The following is an 18097-nucleotide window of genomic DNA, read 5'->3' as shown; positions in this document are numbered from 1 at the left end:
TCCACAGGCTCTTGGTTAGAGCACGTGCCTGGGGCTTGCCCCAGGGAGTATTTGTTCAACTGAATATAATAAAAAATATCACTGGAAAAAGGACTATGCAGACAAATTATCTCCTCCAATGGCAGTTCCTTCCTTGGGATGTGGGACTTGAGCTGTCCAAGCTTTTCTGGCAAAGAAGGGAATGCATTCTGCATCATTTGCATCCTTTTGAAAAAGGGAGAAAAAAAACTGCATCCTTTCCTCATCCTGACTTCCCCCTCTCTTCCTCTTCTCTCATCAGGTATTATTTGTGGCACACTTTATGTTAACTTGCAAAACTAAAAATAAATGGAGGTTGTGAAGGTGAAGTTACACTTTCAGCTACTTTACAATTTGTTAGCAGAATTTTAGAAACCCTCTGTTCTGATACTCTTCTGCTCCTTTCTCAACTTGACTAACAGATCACCCTTTTTGCCAAAACACACCCTGCAACCAATTGTCACACCAGTGTATATCTGGTAGCTATCTTAGTGTTCCCTTGGAAAGATGAGCAATGGGTATAGCAATATTTTGGCATGAATATTAGCTGTTTAGATTTTCACATGTACTGTTTTAGGGAATGTGTAAAGGCTCCTACCCACACCTTGAAACAGTTAAGAAATGGCATAAGGCCAGGTAAGAAGTCTCACTGAAATATCATATGAAGGGAAAGAATTTGGAGCACAGCGGTTTCACTATGTAACAAGGGCACCGTGTAACAGTGGAAAATAGTCAGAAGGAATATGAAGTGAGAGGAAGAACCATCCATTTAGTTCAAAGAGTAAACTGAATGCAAAATATCCACATTCAACTTTACATTTATAGTAAGGCAACAGCACACAGCTAACCCTCCTCCAGTTTTTGTAGTTGACGCTTCAGTCTGGCACAGTTGTCTAAAACTGTAGGAAACGTGACAAAGCTGGGGACTCCGTGGCTGTGAGGAGCAAGCTGCCATGCAAAGAGGATGCCGTATTGTCCCTTCATCCTGCTGCTGTCGAGGGATGAGGAATCACACAAGACAGGCTGAAGCCTTCAATGTTGCATGCCTGCTCTAACAGGGATTTTTAAATGCCCCCAAAAAAATGCTGGCTACGTCAGATGTACATTTTAAGTGGCTAAGCAGCAACCAAGAGAATCCCTAGATGAATTTGCACCTTGTTGACAAGCCTTGTGTGACGTGCACAACTACTTCAAATGCAGGCAATCATTCCTTCTTTAGTAACAAAACTGTTTGATGTGGCCCTGATCTGAGAAAGCCATTAAGCCCATCTTTAAATATGTGCATAAGAATCTGAAACAAAGAGGCTTTCCGAATCTGGGTCACCTGTGGAGATACATCTAACAGGAATTATTAAACACAGCCTAGAAACCAGTGTTTTCAAAAATAGAGTGCCAAAACTGGGATCCCAGGAGCCTCAGGCTTCAAAATGGCTGAGTTGCTTAGTGCTGGTTGAGGCCACCTGGGCGCACATACCCTTACACTTAAAGCTGCTCAGCACAAGTGTGTCTGCATTGGTCTTTTGGGAGGGGGCAGGAAGGAGGGGAATGTGTTTTTTCTTGAAATATTAGTTTTGCAAAAGCTTTAATCTGCGCAGACATCAAGGCACAGGGCTTGCTGTGAGAAGCGCACCAGCTCAGGAGTGACAAATCCAAGGCTCCTGGGCTGAATTTAGACAGCGTTGAGCAGCTCACCTGCTGCCCTGGAACCAGCTATATGTTCTTTCGTCTCTGGACACAGCCAAACAGCAGGCAACAGGGTATATGAACTATTCCAGCTGTTAACAGCCTACCCCCTGCACCGTCCACATTGAAAGCTGGTAGGTGTATCCATGTGGCTCTAGCTGCATCCCAATGCATGTATGTGTGGAATCACTCTAGCAGGGCTGGGGAGGGCACGTCTCAACCTTTGCTCACCAGGGCAGAGGGCGGCAATACTGTAATTGGCCACATGGTCAGCCTGAAAGAAAGGCAGGGCACTGCCATGTTGGGTAAAGTAAGCACAGCTGGAAACAACCTTCTTACAGGGCTGCGTACCCTGTGCGATGTCACTTACCTTGTGAGGGAAGCAAACCCAGTTTTTCTGTGCTCACCCCACAAGCAATTCATTTCAGTTAGGTATTTTCTCCTTGAATAAGCAGGACAAAAGGGATGTGGTGTGCTGAATCATTTAGGGAAAAAATCACCCTGTCAAGTGGATTATCATCAGCTAAGCAAGGCCCTGGAGGCCAAAACCTCAGCCTAAATTATACATGCTGAATGCCTATGCTTTTACTGTATTGTTGAGGCAAAGCCTGCACTGTGCGTTTCAGGGACGTTCAAGAAAACATGAAGGAAAAGTTATATCACAGCTGGTATTTGCCCAGTGACTCCACCTTATCTTTGGGAATAGCAGGTGTCCTAGACACACCAAGTCCCTATCAGGGAGAGAGGGAGGGATGCCCAGTGACTTGCTTTGTAATTCTTGGCAGAGATGCCTGTGGGGTCACTCAGCTGCTAAAACATTAAAGCATATAAAAGCAGGATGTGGGAACTGCAAACCTCCTAGAAGAATGTACACCCTGCATATGAGAGGGAACAGATGCATTCTCAGGAGGTGGGTGTCACTCTTGCTTGTGCTACTCACTCCTCTGACGTTTACTCTGTTTACTGTCTACCTTTTTCTCCTGATTTCACTTTCAAAGCTACCTGTGCACATTAGCAGATGGTTGCCTTTCTGGCTATATTCTCTTTCCAGGAGGTGTTCAGCATCAAGGTTTAAGTAAAAACATGCCTGTGTTTGGCGTAACACCTGACATTGTCTAGGTTACTTCAGGTTTGAATGTGATACTAGCAAAATTCCACAAATCATTTTCTTATTGGAAATTGCCCCCTGTAATTGCACAATTGCACTTCACGCACAGGGATTGTATCCCAAGCCAGCTATTCTCCACTGAGTTACATTATTTCTAACACAAAACTTTGGATATTAAATTAACAGTTTCTTACCCAGGTGATTTAGAGGAGTAGGGATATGAGATTCTGGTGTGCATCTCTGGAAAAATGCTGTAGGTTTTCCCTTCTCACTAGGTGCAGCTGCTGTTCTAGGATCTTCTGTGCTGACTGCACTGATTTCCCTGGGATTGTTCTGCAACGAGTCTCTTGCTTTTCCCACTGAAATGCTGCTTGTGTGACCATTTCTGTGGCAATCACTGTCTACGATGGTAACCCCCATTCACTGTGCCTTAACACAGTCTCTGAATAGAGCATTTTGTTACATGCCATTCAGAGGAAATCCATCTCACCTAAGGAAATGTGTGGAAAATGAGCTGTGAAGCAAAGCGAAGGGAGTAGGGCCTTGATCCTGCATTTCCTTCCTTGGAACTAGGTCACATGGTGCTTTGCATGGATGCGCTGGGAAGCATGAAGCCTCATCAGTCTTGAGCATCACTTTCCTGGACTGCAGGTAGTAGCGTAGTGGGAAAAGCCGCACCCAAGCATTACTACCATCCTCTTTTTGTTTGTGAGCATGGGCAAACCCAACTGGTACCACTATATCAAACGAAGTTTTACTCTTCCACTCAAGACAGGCAAAAGGGATGGTTCCTGCACTCTGCCCTTTAGGACAAGCCTGTAAACACATAGGCTTATGATACCGAGCTTTTACTCTGAGGGAGGCCAGTGTAGGGCTGAGTGTGCATGCACAAGAGTTTGACATGCATGAGCTTCACACCTCTAGGTAATAACTGGCATCAGGGCCTTTACAGCAACTCCAGTCTGCTCCAGGAGTGTGATAATAAGCTGCCCCCTTACTCTGAGCAATAGTATGATTGAGTCCCCATTTAAAACCTGTATTGATTTTGATGGGAGTTTTGATAGAGTATGGGTGTTGAAGGACAGCCAGATTTGGCTGTTAATCTTCAGGATTGCTTCTTTCTGCTTGGCTGAGCATATGCCCCATGTTTGCTGTCCCCAGTGTGAGGGATTTAGGAACTGTCAATATCTCTGTTGATACATGAAGCAGTAAACACAGGGGGAGCAAGATGCACATTCGGATCGCTTGTGCTGAGGCCTGGCCTGGCATTTATACTGGGGTAATTTAAGAAGTTCCCACCTTTTGCTGTCCCCCTGTAAGAACCTATTGCCCCAGGAATACAAGCTGTGAAATCTTTTGGGTGCCTACTCCTCTGTTGCCAGTGCTGCAGCTCCACACTCAAACAGGAGCTGAGGTGCAGGATGGTTTCAGCTAATACATGCTTATCATTTTGTCTCCTGCCTTTGCTGTGTGGGGTCATCCCCCTGCCAGTCCAGCCATCGCTGACCTGGCACTGCTCTTAGAGGTGCTCTGCAGAGTGGTGGGTGCTTGAACCGATATCCGGTAGGCAGCAGCAAGGTGGTGCCTGAATTTCACAAGCACTGAGGACCAACCGCTGCCATCTCTCCTTCTGGAGTGCTCCTCCCTCCTGAAAGCTAACCCTTGTGTATTTCACGACAGGGCAACCTGCACAGGATGCTTCTTTGGAAACTGTGTTTCCTGTGTCTGTCTCTGTAAATTTACCATAGATGCCCTGTTTCAGTGAGAATGAGTCACTTCTGCAAATGGTCTGGTGCTTAGACTGCAATGGCGTCTGCTAGATGTCAGTAAAGACTGCAAAGTGCTGTGGATGAACTAACAGGTTCATCAAACGTTTATGGCAAACAAGACTTTTAGAGGGGGTGATTCCTTTTTATTTATTTATTTTTTAAGTAATGCCCGGCATTTTTGTCACAACCTTAGCTGACAAAGCATTTTCTGGTCACGTTGCCTCAAGACAGCACAGAAGATTAATGTTTGGAATATGCTAAGCTCTTGAAAAATGTAAAGATAATATCAGAAAAGTAATTCAACATGTCCCCGAAGCTCTTAACCACAAGTGATGACATTCTAATCTTTGGGGAAACGCAGGACAAGCGCTGTCAGCCTTTCAGAGCAGTGTAAGCATGTTGTAGTGCAGAGGGTCCAGAACCAAGGCTGAATTTGGAAAAGGATCGCTGCACTTTGCATGGAGTTCCATAAAAGCAGAAAATCCATCAGTGCACTGAAGAAAGTTCTTTTGGCTGAGCCTGTCGGTGTCAGTTGGGTGTGGGATGAGTTTCTAGACGTTCCTCAGAAGTTTCAGTGTGACCTTGGGGCATATGCATTCCTGTTCCCACATCTGTAGAAATGGGCACGTGAGCAATCTTTTTTACTCATGGGCTGCGTCGTTTGTCAGCTCTGAGGGAACCTGGAAGCATGCCCCACAGACGGAAGCAGAGAGAGGCGCTGAATTTGTATAAATGCTAATTGTGCTGGGCTCACGCTTAGATGCTCTGCTCCCATTTGTATGCAAACACAGGAAAACAACACGTGCAAATGTGGTTCATCTGGCAAGGTGGGAGCGCAGGCAGAGTTCAGCCACAGCCCTTACCATGGCTGGTTACCACCTGGCACAGTGGGCCTTGGCTCTCTCTCTGCTGCAGTAATGCTGTGCGGCCATGAACACAGAGAACACGCAGGCAGCACTGAGGTCAATAACACATGGTTTTCTGAGGCAGCCTGCTTTTCTTTCTTTTAAACTGGAGTGTGCTATGGAGGGGAAACAGAGTTGTAACAATTAGCGTCAAAGTAAAGAGGCCTCTGAAGACAAAGCTGCTGATTTTTGTTACAGCAGAGCAGTTTCTGATGTCCTTGCTGAAGCTAATGAGAACTTGGCTAGAGCAAAGGCTGTAGGAAGATTGGGCCCAGGGCCTGTGCTGTTTAGAGTTGAGGCAGGACAGCTAAGCAAGGCCAGGAGAGCAGAGGTGGAAGGGTCCTTGCCCACAGGAGCGGTGTCCTTCATAATAGATGCAGCCCTTCTGGGAATTGCTAGTTCCACTCAGGGTTGATGGAAAGGGGGTGACAAGTTTTGCTTAATTTCTGATGAACTGAGCCTTATTTACATTACAGTGAAGTGACTCTCATTGACTTTTACTCTAGGACCAAAGCCGAAGAAAGGTGAGAAGGGCCATGTAGCTTGGCACAGGTTGAGTCCAACTATTGGCAGAGAGGAGGCGGATGCAAGTGCACTGCTGCTGATGTTGTTCTGTTATGCTGTTCCACAGCAAAGCCTTTAGCTCTCATCTAGGCATGCATAAATAGATCGGTTTATTTATAAATCTCCACTTACTATAGTAACTCATTATTTTGTCTGACTTTCTTGAAATGATGACTCTCTTGAAATGATGCACAAGTTAAAAAAAAAAAAAGAAAAGCAAGCCAGAAAGTCCCCAGCCAAGCAAAAGAATGCTACAACTCTGAAGTTGAGCAAGATGATCCTGAGAAATAGAAAATGTCCTAAAATTCAAATTAAAAAAAGGAAATATGTTCTTTTGGATTCTGAGGCTTTACAGCACAGTAAAAACATGTGACTTAAGAATTCTCTGGCCCTAATACATGCAGATCTTGCTTGCTTGTTTTTTTAATAAAAACTGAAATGTTTGTGTGTAAGTTGACTCCATCTGCTGGGCTTTACACATGGTATTAAGTATCACGAGATTCAGTTTTGCCCATTCGCAGTTTTATCTTAAGTTGAGCTTGCCAGCCAACAAGGGAGAAGTTTACATTAGCTGTGAGGTTAGGACCATAAAACTGTGACTAACTCAAGGAAAGAAAGTAACCTGACAATATTTCAAACATACCCACTGGATCAGGAATACTATATACCATCAATCGTGAAAGAATACTTCATTTTCAAAGCTATCCCTGTGGTTTCATAAGCTTTTGCCTCTATCAGAAATGCAAGAAGTAATAAAAAAAGACATGGTTCTAAATGCTATAATGGATCCGAAGAGAGCACAGATGGGGCAGATGATTACAGCACTGAACTCCCTGCTATGGAAATGGACATATCTGAATAGCAATTTCCCTTCAAAACTTAACAATGAGGTTACAGCTCCTGAGACTGCATAGTGCTGACCAGTACTACTTTTCTGGCATGATTTTCTTTGGTAACTTCAACAAAAATATCAAATTGGTAGTAGTACCTTTCTTTCAGAGACTCTCTAGACTTCAGGCCCCAAACTGTTCACAACCCATGTATATCAGGACGACTTTGTGGTTCAGCCCTTCTTCCCAAGGATCTCTTGAGAACAGAGCATCGTATGAGGAAAAGCACTAAGAAGTCTGTTAAAGCTTGTAGTATGTTAGCCATTAATCTGGAAATTCTGTCTAAAAAGAGAGTAGCCCTATTTAAAATCTTCAAGTGGGTGGTTTTAAATTATTCAAAACATTGTATTATAAATCCAGCTGAGTCAATTCAAATTTCAACAAAAAATTCAAAGGACCATAAATTATCTGACTGGCATTACATGATTACCTCAAAAATCTTAATGACCAAAAAAAAGGAGAAATCATTATTTTATTTTATTGGTATTTCATGGTAACGTGGTATGAAGCGTCTGCCCACTAGATCCTGTTATACTTTTTCCCAGTTCAATTAAAGAGCTGTCTCTTCTCTTTGCCACATAGGTGCTAGACCACCATGGTCCAGCCTCTTCAGTGTAATGAGTTTAGGTGGTCTCTGACTACAACGCAGGTTTTGTATTGCAGAAGTTCTTCCGAGCTCTCTTCTAAAGCCTCTACGGTTTTTAACAGCCATTTTGAAGTGCGGGCATCCAAAGCATGATACAGTGTTCAAGTAATGGTGTCCTCAAATATTAAATTGTACCTGTCTCTGATATGTCCATCCCATAGCTGTAACCCTAAGTTTTTCTCCCATCCCACCATTCTCACCACAGCCATAAGGCAACATGAGATCCCAGTCCTGAGGAAAATGGCTGGGAGAGGGGTCTGTGCAGTGTTGCAGCTGCTCCGACATCAGGTAATGGGCAATATGTACCACACTGGTCGTGACAGCATGGCAAGGCTTCAGCTGTAATATCCATTGCCCTTGTCATTTGCTCTAGATGAAATTTCTCACAGCAGAGTTGAACACATTTGGAGTGCTGCTGTCTCAGAAAACCAGGGGAAAAGGAGTGAAGAAAGCTGGGACAAAGGACCATTGCCCCAGGGTGCCATACATGGCTTGGTTTAGCAGCTTCTCTGGGCTCTCATTCCTTGCCAAGTTTTTTTGCCCCTTTCCGACCTCCGTGTCTCCTGCCCTTCCTGTTCCGGCTACGTTATACACGGGCTTTTGGTTTCCTACCTTGTATCACCTCTTGCAGTCAGGCTTGCTTTGTTCTACCCATTCCTCGCTCTGACTCCTTGCCTCTCCTGTACTATTTATTTATCCATTTAACGCTGTTCTCATGATTATGGTATTTGGGCACCAAGCAACTCGAATAAACTGTCTACTTCATTGGCTCGGACTGTTCTCATTTATGTCGGTTGCCTGGTAACAGCTCTTGTCACTGAGGTTGCAAAATTTTCAGTGAAAAAAGAACCCTGTGCTCCCAAACAGCCTGAACTTGGATAAAACTGCAAAAGGAGCTGGAATTTTCCATGCTTTGGGGCTCTCCCAAGCTGATCTCTCGCTGTCAGCTTGGAACGAAAGTTCAAACAAAACCAAGTCAGCCTCCTTGAAGTCCTGTGGGGGGAAGTGCAGAAAGCCCCACTTGGGTCTCTGCAGCCTTAACTCCCGTCCTTGCTGCACTCACTTGAATGCAAATCATTACCTGAGCCCTGCAGCTGGCTGGAGGCTGCGGGAGAAGCTCGCTCTTGGCTGGAGGGCGTTCCTGACTCTCGAAATGGCAACAGAGGGTTTGTCTCTGTTTGTCTCTGCCAGTGGTTTCCACCCTGCAGGATTAAGTTTTGAAGCTAAAAGATGTTTCTAATTACGAGCATTGCAGAGGCAGCCTGGGAGCTGGGAGGCTGCGTGATTTTAGCCATGCCGAGGAGAGGAGGCAGAGGGTGTGGGCAGTCAGGCACGTACCCCACTTGCTACCTGGGATGAAACCTTTGTGGCTGTGTGCCGCAGATCTGGATGCTGCAGGCGGCACTGCCTCAGACCTGGCCCACCCATGGCCCAGGGCCTGTCTCACGTTTTGCCTTCATGGACTGGGAAATCAGACTGGGGGGCACAGTGGTGAGAAGGTAATTTGGCTGCTGGAAGAAGCAGCTTTGATTCAAAACCAGGGGTGCAGAGGCTCTTTGCGTAGCAGCAGGGCATTGCAAAGATGGTGGTAGGTCCTGGGCACACCCTTCACTGTCAGCTCCTTCCAGCCCCTGCCCACCAGTGGTGCTGGGATGCCTTCCCTTGGAGCTACCGCTAACACCATTAAAACTTCTCCCAAATTACTCCTAGATTCTACAGTACCTTGTAAAAGCCCTAATCCTCCTGCTAAGCAGGGAGATGTTCAGCCTCTGGCGAAAAGCACCCAGACCTTGCAGGAACAGACTTTCATGTGACCATAAAAATAACTTCAGGGCCAAAATTGTAACTGCTGCAGGAAACTGTGTGGAAACAGATGAAAAACTAACCGTTAACCTTATAATGAAATATCTATACTATAGAAATCACGGAAAAAGAGCGAAAGATTTCATGGGCCAATTACAGTGAAAATAAGAAATTTCACGCTTTGTTGCATTAATTGAAAAGCATCTAAAAACACCAATAACATTATTTCATAACATTAATAATGATTATTCAGTGTTCAAAGTTGTTTAATGATGAATCCAAATACAAACAAAATTAGTATGACCAGATCATAATCTATTTTTAAAAATATGAATGAGCTGTTGAAACAGCAAGCAAAAGAAATCAGCATGTGTGTGTTTGTTTGTTTGCTTCCTTATGGAATTAGTGGGTGTATTTCATTCCCAAAGCCTAGCAGAGGGCAAAAAGAGCATTTTGCCATCCATTTAATACGAGTTCTGGAGGGGTGAGAAGCTGTTCTTAATGCCAACATGAAAACTTCCCCTCTGTGTTTGTAAATATGTGCCCAGATAACAGCAACGGATAGTGTGTGTAGGCTTTAACTGCTGGGTTTTTCAGGGTAATATCCTCATCACAGGGAGAAATCACTGAGATTTTCAAGCCTCAAGGAAAACCAAATTTAGCTACTTTGGGGAAGTGGCAGATATGTATTGGTGCTTCCCAAACTTCGGCCAAGGTAGCTGGCTTTGAGATTTCTGAAAACCAGGCTCCTCCCGTGTGAGATTAAAGGAGAGAAACTAAGGAGCGTGACGTTAATGGGTAACACTATTTGCTTAAATTGCCATGTCCCTTAATTACTGCTTAAATATAATAAAACTAAATCATGTGTAAGATTTTATTTTTGATCCTTATTGATCTCTGCAATGTGTGTAAACATGTTGGGGCAAAATAATTACAGCTGAAAAATATTATTTATTATTAAACAGTGTGTCTTATTTTAAATATCAATATTATGGCCTCTGGCATTAGCTTTGCATTGACTAGAACCATAAGGGTTGTTTTTTCTGTTTTTTAAACAGATCCAGCACTCTGGTAAATACTTAACGTTGTCTAAACAGATACAATTTTGGTTTATTTTCTGAAAATCCCTTTGGGTTTGCATGTAGCTAACAAGAACATTACTTGCACTTTACCCCCAAATTGCAGATTCCCCTTTTTCATCCTGATTAAATGATAGCAAGGGTAACATTTCATTTTCCTCAAATGTAACATTTAATAAAATGGACGGTAGGTTTGCTTTGTGGAGTATTGTTCTGCTTTCTTTTTTTTCCCCTCTCTTCCCAAGTGTCTGGTTTTGGTCCCTTATGTCCTCTGTTGTGTGACAGCACTTGAGCTGGCTGCCTTAAGCCTTGCGGAAGCTGACTTAGGGCAGGTTTGTCCCCAGCAGACACATGGTGAGTCAGCAGCGTGGGAACCTCTGTAAAGGAAGTTTTGGAAGAGTCCATGACAAACCCGGTTCCCATTTGAAGCCAGTGACTTCAGTAGGAAACGATTTTCTTCCCTAGTGAAGGAAAGATCAGTTTGTTACTGGAACAAGGGGGAAACTGTCGGTAGAAGTATTTATGTCGTGGATCTGTTTATTTACAGCTGTGGGATTATGTAGCTGGTGTATTAGGTACTTGCTGTCCTATGGGTGCAATAACTCAAAAATCCCTGAATGTGCAGCTACAGATAGATGTCAGGCTATGGACTGGTGCCCAATTGGTCAGAAAAGTGACCTGTTTATTTAGGTCCCAAAAAGTCCTCAGGTACCTACCAGTCATGGCTGAGGTTTCTCACCTTTTGTCAACCCCTGTCCTTATGTGCTTTGCTGAAGCCAACCACACTTACTAATCAGGAGAAATATAGTACTGCTGCATAGCCATCTGATTAGTGAAGGGTTAATTTCTTCTGTCCAGCTCAGAACCTTCAAAACAGTACTCTTCCCTGCATGGCCAGGAATCTGTGTTGCAGGTTTAAATCAAGCCCTGGGCATTGCATGTCCATTAAGCATGGCATAACCATTGGAGATGGGACATTACACAGTGTCCCTATGCTCCTCACATCTTCCATAAAACACGTGGCTGTTAAGGAATGTGGCTGGCTTGGGTGGCCTCTTCAGCGTTGTCTGTACTAGCTGCCAGCTCATGCTGAAAGGCTTGGGAGAGGGGGAGGTAGGGTTAGGGTGGATGCAATCGAGGAGAGGCTGAGTGTAAACTGTTGAGCAGATGAGAGAGTTTGTCTTGCCTGCTAGCTCTGCGTTTACGTGGGGAAAGTCAGAGCTGGGTTCCCCGCAGGCACTAGTGGCAGGGAGAAGCCGCAGCAGTAAGTGGCAGGCAGAGGAAACTTGAGGCACGGCGCCAGGCACTCGGAGAGGAGCTGGAAAATCTTTTCCTGTTTGCCACACAGCCAAGCTTAGGCGGCCTGAGCTTGTTGCTGTAGCTGGTGGAAAACTGAGAAATCCCTTAGGAGGAAAGGTGTGATAAAATGACTGAGGGTTTTACACAAAGGCTGGCAAGGTGTGACCAGAAGGCATATATTAATGAGAGTGAAGTCGCCTGTTCCACCTGTGAATCCCCACTGAAGTCAGTATGGGAAGGCCTAAATGACAGGAATATCTGAAAACTGCTTGCAGTTTAATTATTGTCAAAAAGCTCTAAGAAGAATTTGAGTGGCTGAGGAGTTATGCAGTCTGAATATATATCACCAGAGTAAAATCGCATTAGAAGTAGATGAAACTACAAGAAGGTGATAGCTGGACTACCGAATAAAACCCTATTCAAAGACTGATATATTTTTCCACTGCAGGGCAGGAGTGAAACTTCGAGCTATTGTTTAAAGAGAGAAAGAAACTCCAGCCCTCAGGGCTGCAGTAGGAAAGATGGTAAAAAAAAGATCATTAAAGAAAAATCCCTCTTGAAGACACTGATGTCTATTGATGCAAGGTGCTATTTGTTCTCCTACTGAAGACAGATCTGAAAGACTCTGCAATTACTAATAAATCACTTGCAATATTGAGCAATTACCAACAATGCAATCATAAAACAGTGCAATAACTAAATAATTATGCACTTGTTAGGAAAATAGGTTACTGGGCACCTTGGAAAGAAAGGGAAAGGAGGTGAGAATACAAAAGACAGGATATTGGATACCACACAAATAGCAACAAAATACACTTCGCAGCCAGAATGCTGAGTAGTTGTACATGCTCAGGGCCAAACCCCAGCCCCAGAGAAAATCAGGGAAAAATTTTACTAGGAAGGTTAATCTGTTATTCAAAACACTGAATATGATGGCTGGAAAAGGCCTCTTCTGCCTACTGGCCATGTTCCATCCAAAACCAGCCCTGAGAGCACAACTATCTCAGTAGTACTTGTTTTATTACTCATCCTAATGATAATAGGCTGCCACCTCAACTGGGGCCCCAGCTGAGGGTGGGGAGCTCAGAGGAGAGTACTGCACTGCAGAGTCAGAAAGGCATGTCTGTGCTGGTTACCCTGGCCCAGCTGGAGCCAGAGGAAGCAGATTCCCACACTTCAGAGGCAGCTCAAATCCCTGTTGATGCGTGGAGGCCACCCTTTCTATACCTGGTAGTGAAGGGATTGGGAGTGCTTGGGCTGTAGAAGTTCTGCACTAGGGTTAAAAAAAAGGGGGGGGGGGGGGGGGGAGAAAAATGGTGAACGGGAAGCTGAGGTTTCATCAGCAGAAGCTGATCGTGATGGTAAAGAGTAAGAACATTGCTGTTGTTTAGATTTCCCCCTCAATGAATTTGGGATTATTCCAGAAACATCTGGAGGAAACATCTGCATGAATGAATTGCTTCTTGGAAGGAAAGGTGTGTATCAGTTACCACAAGTCAGACTGATACGCCGTTGGCTTGGCTCACTGGTGTTCAGTCGTTGCCTTAGGTGTAAAAGCTGGAATACAGTGGAAAAGAATGAAGATTTTGAAATACTGTTGGGAAATACTGTGAAGCACTGTAGAAGCAGAAAGCACACTATGTACTGTATACACTAAAGAAAAATATCTGTCGTTGAGGAGATCAAGAAATCATAGCGGGAGGATTTTGGATATGTACAAGGATTAGGGACCATCTGGAAAAAGGATCGTGTGAGGGAGCATCCATGGTAAAACATTAAAGGAAAGGCGGAGTGCTTAGCATGCCTGACCCAGATAGCTTCGTAGGCACCATCTACATAAGCAGAGTACAATTTATGGAGCAGTCTAGAGACACTGATACTCCTGCAAAGCACAATGCCATTCCTGGAACATCAAGCAATCCTTTTCAATAGCAATGGCAAAGTACAAGGGGAAGGCAAATAGGAGTAGACCGGGACTACTAGGTGAGCCCAGACTCCAGTAGCCAAGGGTTTATGCTCCCTTCCTCCTCCTGAACAAAGGAAAGGAGGAGGGCTCCACTCTAATCCTCCTTCTGGCATCCATTTTAAGTAAATCCTTTGTGGTCAAGGGAGGGGAACAGCCACTTATACACTCTCCTCCTTCAGCTGCTGAAGGTAATGCAGTTGGCAGCAGGCACAGCATCTCTTTCCACTGAGTCCTCTCTGCTCCCTGCTGTGTTGCTAGAGAGATTGATTTGTGATCTCAGGGACCAAAATTTCCTCTCTCTTTGAGTTCCCCCCAGGCTGCTTTGGCCTGGGAGCTCACAGCTTTTCCATGTTTAGAGCAAATCCTTCGGCTTTGGGGAATGAATGGGTAAAAACTTTTAGCATCTGTAGCTCATATTTCTAGACAGTATAAAATAGCCTGGAAGGAAGAAAGGGAGAAGGCAAAAGAAAGTAAACAGAAAACTGAGAATTGGTGAGAATCTTTTTAAAAACCTGCACCTTCAGGTGTGATGTACATGGTCTTTTCATGGATTTTGTGCTAAAATAGGCATTTAAAAATCACATATATTAATTAAAATTATATATACTGGCCAGGTTACAGCAAACATAGGTGTTGCTGTTAGTACGGCTGCAAACAGAATGGCTTCAAACTGCAAATGGCTGTTTGAATGGCTGCAAACAGAACAACTAATGAAACCCAAAGTAAAAGAAATCAGTGCTGAAAGCTAGAAGTAAACAGAATCTGGAAATGACATGCTATTAAATAGAAACCAGTGGTGGTCCTTGAAAACTTGCTTTTTTCTCTCAGATAATCAAAGGCCATATTGTGCCTTTAGGCACAGCTTTGAGCAAGGAGAGATGAATAAATTGCATTGCTACAGGAGTAGCCTTAGGGTGGGAAGAACAGAGAGTCAGTGTAACATCCCAGCTGCTCAGATCAGTAAGCAAATGTAGCGCTCTGCGGTGCAGCAGCTGCAGGCCATCTTCAGGAGCTAGCAGCGCTCTCCTGAGGAAGGGTGACAGCCTCCAGTCTCATGGTCAGGAGGGCAAATCACCACTGCAAAGCTGTCACGTGGCATGAGAGCATCCCATGGACACGGGCTCTAAAATACATATTTAACACACAATGCTCTGTATCAGAACTAATTTGACAGATCCCAGGATCTTAACCTGAATCTCCTCGGTCAATAAAGAGAGTTAATAAAGAAACCTCCAGTTCGTAGTTTAGCCTTACTATGGAGAATCAGGGCGAGCCCAGGGCTGGGCAGGCTCTCTACCATCTCACTGCCTGATAATATTTGCTGACACAAGACATCTCTTCCATGAAGTGCTGCGTCCTTCCGTGCTGTTGCAGAGCACAAGGGCACCTTGTTCCCTTCCTGGATGTCCTGGGGAAACATCCTGCCATCCTGGCATGGAGGTTGATCCTGGCCAAGGTTCACCGCAGATGGAAAAAGAATGAAACTCTGACGAAGTGATAAATGGGACCTTAGTGTTGGTCATGGACCACAAAATCACCCTTCATACAAAATGAGGTTGAGATTGGAGTGAAGCAGACTTTAGCAGTCAAAGTGAAAACAACAGTAAGATTTTTTGAGATATATGAACAGAAATAAAAAAGAAATCTGGGATTATATCCACCTATGCTTTTAAGTTAGCTTCAAAAGTCTTTTCTTTCTCTTTCCGTAAGTCCTAGCGATTGTATCACTAAGGTGTTTACATAACTTTGTGGCTGAGGACCATTTGAAAGAAATCTTTAAACATGTAACTTTTATACATAAATCTCCCCTGGGGCTCTATTTAGATTTTCCTTCCCCTCTGAATTTCTCTTAACATACCTTTGGTTTTTTTGAAGGACTAATTTCTGCACCTGCCAAACTTAAGAATGTTAATATCCTTTGGACCTATTTAGAGGGAGCCATCTCCTGCCCAAACTGTAAACAGAGCTTGTTATCAACAGCTCTTATGCTTAATTAACTGTAAACAAATCATTATCCGCTTGTGAGCAAAACATTCCTTTCCACACTGCAGGGTGGGGTTTGGCCCTCAGCGTTCAGCTCTTGTGCAGTCAGCCTTCTCTTTTACAGGCATGCGTATATCGACAGGTATACCTGATGCCAGTAGAACCGGGCAGGATGCACAGGTTGTTACTGCGGAGGTTGTTACAGCCCAGCTGGCTGCCCCAGCTGACAAGGGGGCTCTGCCAGCCCTCCCTTACCTTGCCCGGAACGGCGGGAAGGGGAAGGGACCCTTTCTCATCTGAAGGGGGAGGGAGAGATGTGATTCCACCTAGACTAACTGACACTGGATTTCTCCCATCTGGTTCCACACTTTTATTTTGATATTACAGGGGGTGTAGTACTGGCTATTCAAGCACATGCTTCTTTCAGATCCTTATAGAACATAGGTATTTAAAAAATTTCTGTGTTGAGCTAAATCAATATAGTTATATGAGCAGAAAGAAGATCCAAGGTGAACTAAGGGTGGCATCATGAATGGAAACTGAGAATCATCTTGCTTTGCAAGTCTATCTCACAATTCCTTTATTTATTATTTCAACTTTAAATTGGGTTCAAATTAAACTTTTGCAAGAATCTGATTTTATATAGCTTGTGAACAGATTTTTTATATCGTATTTTAAAAAATCCTACTGCAGTTCCCAAGAATGTTTGTTAGTTTGCTTTCCCTTTATTCACCAACATTGTACCACTGAGAATTGGCAGTGAAAGTGGTTTTATTGATTTTCATTATCGAAGCTGGGAGAAATGCAAAATATAAACAGCGGGAATTATGACCTTTTTTGCCTTTAGTAATTGAAGGGTTTACTGGTAATAACATTCAGTAAGTAGCAAACAAATATATTTTACTGTGTTAACAGAAAAAAAGTTTGAAAAATCACAAATCAGGTCTCCAGGGATTATGAGATTGATTTAAATGATAAAGTTTCTTCTTTTCTTTTCATCTGGTTCAACTTTATCCCCAAATCCATTCCAGTCTGAAGCCCAGGAACAAAACTTACTTGTAATAATAACCTCTTAATGCTCTTTTAGGACTTTTGGATTGTACCTGAACTCAATTGACTGTATTCCTTTTACACGGTTTATTAATGGTAGAAAAGAGGCTGAGCCAATAGTGTTCTAAGAGCATCTCCTTTGGCAGCCCTGGCTACTGATGTCAAATAGTTAAATGCCTAACGGGTGATAGTGTAGGAAAGAGGCACTGCTCAGAGCCGAAAATTAAAGGTCAAAACTTGTGTTGTCTTGTTAGCAGCAAAACTAGGAAAAATTCCTTTGTGTTTTTAGGCATGTTGCTTAACCAGTCCACGTCTGCTGGCACAATACTTGCGAATCTTCACTGACATTTGCTGACTGTTTTGGGATCTTTAGATAAAGCCTCATAGATACAAATGCACAGTACTGATGGTCCTTATTGCAATTTCTAGTTATAACAGAGAAACTGTAAGAGCCGTTCAGCCTAGAAAAATATGAATTCAGAAGTCTTAAATTCTAGTCCTCTGGCTGGCACTGTTCTAATGTGATACCACTGTGGGAAAGGGCAGGAGGGATGGCAGGGATGCTCATGGGGCTGCATTACTGGTACAGTATCTGTACAACAGGAGACTCCTAGCAATACCAAGGTACTGCTTGGTAAGGCACTTACCTAGTGGGCATGTGACCACATTGCTGTCCTACAAAAAAGCGCAGATGAGATGGAAACCCTGCGCTTTTATGCGGAGGGCTGATCTAGCACAAGCAATGATGATGGTATAAAAAGAGCTTATACCTGGTCAGCACCTTGTGTTGGGGCTGCAGAGTTTCTGATTTGGTGCTCAGGAGCTTGGGAGTTGAGTGAATGGTCCTGACAGCCTGCAGCCTGTGTGGAGAGGAGCCAGAGGGGATGCCAGAGTACAAAACAACATAAAAAGTGCAATAGATACGCTAAGGCAGTCATTTGGGCAAATGTGCTAATACAACGGCTTATTGCGCTTGATGGGCTCAGTATTGGGGCCAGTTCTGTTTAATACCTTTATCAATGATCTGGATGAGGGGATCTAGTGCACCCTCAGTAATCTTGTAGACAACACCAAGTTGGGCAGGAGTGTTGATCTGCTTGAGGGTAGGAAAACTCTACAGAGGCATCTGGACAGGCTGGATCGATGGGCCAAGGCCAATTGTATGAGGTTCAACAAGACCAAGTGCCAGGTCCTACGCTTGGGTCACAACAACCTCATGCAACGCTACAGCCTTGGGAAACAGTGGCTGGAAAGCTGCCCGGTGGAAAAGGACCTGGGGGTGTTGGTCGACAGCCAGATGAATATGAGCCAGCAGTGTGCCCAGGTGGCCAAGA

This window comes from Mycteria americana, chromosome 9 (assembly GCF_035582795.1).
Source record: "Mycteria americana isolate JAX WOST 10 ecotype Jacksonville Zoo and Gardens chromosome 9, USCA_MyAme_1.0, whole genome shotgun sequence".
Taxonomy (NCBI): domain Eukaryota; kingdom Metazoa; phylum Chordata; class Aves; order Ciconiiformes; family Ciconiidae; genus Mycteria; species Mycteria americana.
The sequence above is the reverse complement of the archived record's forward strand: the minus strand, read 5'-3'. Positions refer to the sequence as shown.